The sequence below is a fragment of the Theropithecus gelada genome, chromosome 3 (genome assembly GCF_003255815.1).
Source record: "Theropithecus gelada isolate Dixy chromosome 3, Tgel_1.0, whole genome shotgun sequence".
NCBI lineage: Eukaryota > Metazoa > Chordata > Mammalia > Primates > Cercopithecidae > Theropithecus > Theropithecus gelada.
Window position 1 is genome coordinate 86556838 of NC_037670.1, and position 3699 is coordinate 86560536.

General features: G+C 42.9%; 1 pseudogene; it reads right to left on the bottom strand.

The window, feature by feature from the left end:
- Window positions 1-2603: 2603 nt before the first annotated feature.
- LOC112621305 lies at window positions 2604-3022 on the bottom strand (annotated as a pseudogene).
- Between the last annotated feature and the right edge of the window lie 677 nt (window positions 3023-3699).

Consider the following 3699-nt stretch of genomic DNA (forward strand, 5'->3'; position numbering starts at 1 on the left):
TTCACCTCTCACCAGCTCTTAAAAAAAAAAAAAGAGCAGAAATTGGAGTAAAGGCATACAAATGTATTATTGTATGTACAGGTGAGAATCACAAAGTGATTGCCCAGTATCCCAATGGGGCCCAAATACTTATATAGCTTTTTTTTTTTCTTCTTCTTCTTTTTTTTTTTTTTGAGACCGCATCTGGCTATGTCACCCAGGCTGGAGGGCAGTGGCGTGATATCCGCAACCTCCATCTCCTGGGTTCAAACAATTATCCCTGGCTCAGCCTCCCAAGTAGCTGGGATTACAGGTGCCTGCCACTACACTGGGCTAATTTTTGTATTTTTATAGAGACGGGGTTTTGCCATATTGGCCAGGCTGCTCTCAAACTTCTGACCTCAGGTGATCTACCTGCCTGGGCATCCCAAAGTGCTGGGATTACAGGCATGAGCCACCTCGCCCAGTCTTGTATAGCCTTATTTTTAGAAGGGAATGAGGAGATGGAAAAGTGTGGGCTATTTTAGGGGGCTAGTAAATGATTTTTAGGAACAGTCAATGGGCATGAAGAACATACAATGGCCTAGGACAAAGTCTGTTGGGTCCACAGGGCAAAAAATGGTTTGTGACAAAAGGCTGTCTGGGTTTGTTGAGAGACTTTAGTCTTTCTTCCTGTGATAAGAGTTCAGTTAATGAAAACTCAGGGACGGACCAGAGGTCATTGTTTTCTTCTTTGGCAGATCTGAACTCTAGTCAGACAAAGGAATTTTAGAGAACAACTTCATCCTGCCTTTGGAAGGGATAGAGGATTGAGAGACTGTGGCAAGGGGAGGAAGCAGTGGGGTGGGCAACAATTGTTCTCCTTGGTTGGTCCTTCAGATCTTCATGTAGGTAGGGGAAAAGTCTCTTCTAGCATCTGTTGATCTCTACAGGACTTTAATTCAAAATATTCATTATACCAGGGAGCCACATTTGGAGATGAAGTTTTCTGTGCACTCAAAAATATTAAGTAACCAGGCCTGGTGGCTCACACTTGTAATCCCAGCACTTTGGAAGGCCAATGCAGGAAGATCACTTGAGCCCAGATGTTCGAGATCAACCTGAGCAACATAGTAAGACTCCATCTCCACAAAAATTAAAAACATTAGCTGCGCATGGTGGCATACGCCTGCAGTCCCAGCTACTTGGGAGGCTGAGGTGGGAGGCTCACTAGAGCCCAGGAGGTTGAGGCTGCAGTGAGTTGTGATTGTGCCACTGCACTCCAACCCAGGTGACAGAACAAGACTGCTCAAAAAATTAAAAAAATAATATTTCATTACGTTTTTAAAACATCAGCCAGGTGTGGTGGCTCAAGCCTATAATCCCAGTACTTTGTTGCACTCCAGCCTGGATGACAGAGTGAGACTCTGTCTCAAAAAAAAATAATAATAATAACAAATAAATAAATAAATAATTTCTTTTCTTTTCTTTTTTCTTTTTTTTTTTGAGATAGAGTTTCACTCTTGTTACCGAGGCTGGAGTGCAATGGCGCCATCTTGGCTCACTGTAACCTCCGCCTCTGGGTTCAAGCAATTCTCCCACCTCAGCTTCCCGAGTGGCTGGGATTACAGGTGCCCGCCACCATGCCCGGCTAATTTTTTGTATTTTTAGTAAGGACAGGGTTTCACCATGTCAGCCAGTCTGGTCTCGAAATACTGACCTCACGTGATCCTCCTGCCTTGGCCTTCCAAAGTGCTGGGATTACAGGCGTGGGCCACTGTGCCTGTCCCTAAATAATTTATTTTTAATATTTTATGTTTAGGCTGGGCACGGTGTTTCGTGCCTGTAATCCCAGCACTATGGGAGGCCGAGGTGGGCGGATCACCTGAAGTCAGGAGTTTGAGACCGGCCTGGCCAACATGATGAAACCCCATCTCTACTAAAAATACAAAAAAATTAGCCAGATTGGTGGCACGTGCCTGTAGTTCCAGCTACTCGGGAGGCTGAGACAGGAGAATCGCTTGAACCTGGGAGGCGGAGGTTGCAATGAACCAGGATCTCACCACTGCACTCCAACCTGGGCTACAAGAGCAAAACCTCGTCTCAAAAAAAAAAAAAAAAAAAAAAACCCCAAGGAAAGAAAGAAAAAAGAAATCTGGTGGGGCGTGGTGGCTCACTCCTGTAATCCTAGCACTTTGGGAGACCGAGGCTGGTGGATCACCTGAGGTAAGGAGTTCAAGACCAGCCTGGCTAACATGATGAAACCCCGTCTCTACAAAAATACAAAAATTAGCCGGGCATGATGGCGGGTGCCTGTAATCCCAGATACTCGGGAGGCTGAGGCAGGAAAATTGCTTGAATCCAGGAGGCAGAGGTTGCAGTGAGCCGAGATCACACCACTGCCCTCCAGCCTAGGCAACAGAGCAAGACTCCGTCTCACAAAAAAAAAAAAAAAAGAAGAAGAAAAGTAAAGTCTATTAAATAAGATTTATTTTTGCTTTTTAATTTTTTCTCAAGAAACACACCTCTGCCTTCATGTTTTAATTAAATTTATTTATTTGTTTGTTTATTTATTTTTGAGGGGACAGAGGACAAATACATGTTAATGGGTTTTAAGATTTTTTTTTTACAACTATAACAGATAATCATGCAATGCTGCCAGTATTGAACCCAATCCGGGGCCACAAGTCTGCACACTCCTTTGCTACTGGTCCTGTAATGGCAGAACCTTTCATCTCGTCTTTATTTTTTATTATGACCCCTGCATTATCTTCAAAATAAAGAAACACTCCATCTTTTCTCCATATGACTTTCATTGTCAAATGACCGCTGCTGGATGTACCTTTTTTCTGAGCTCTGGTTTGTCTTTCTTGACTGTGGCCATCCCCATGTCACCCACACTGGCAGGGAAGTCTGTTCATCCGTCCCTGATCCTCTTCCCGGAGATGATATACGGATTTTTGGCTCCTGTGTTCTCAGCACCGTTGAGCAGGGATCCTACCAGAAGACCCGAGGAAATCCAGAATTTCGCACCAGAGGACTCACTTTATCCTCGCTTCGACATCTTGAACGCCAGAAAGAAGGAAAAAGGCAATTGACTTATCTTTTTTTAGAAACAGGGTCTTGCTCTGTCTCCCAGGCTAGAGTGCAGTAGCTCAAACACAGTTCACTGCAGCCTTCACCTCCTGGGCTCAAGCAATCCTTCCACCTCAGCCTCTTGAGTAGCTGGGACCACAGACATGCACCACCACGCCTAAGTTAATTTTCTTTTTTTGTAGAGATGAAGGTATTGCCATGTTGCCAGGCTGGTCTCAAACTCCTGGGCTCATGCAATCATCCCACTTCGACCTCCCGAAGCACTGGGATTACAGGTGTGAGCCTCCATGCTCAACCTAGCATTTTAATTTTGATAGGTGATATTGAATGTGTTAGAAGATGAATAACTTGGATAACGCATATGGAACTTTTGATTAAAATATATTCAAATTTTGTTCATTTGACTTTAGCTACATCTTATTTTTAATACTTTAGATATTTACTGTTGATAGAAGACAAATTATGTCAAAATCTTGATAACAAAATTGATTTAGACAAAATAAAGTTAAGAAAAATAACTTTATGGAATAAATATATAATAATTTTGAATTACGAATGAGTTTATCACTCTTGTAAAAACACCAGTCCATCAACAGAACACCCAGACATGCCCAATAATAAAGAAACTCTGTAATCTTTGATATT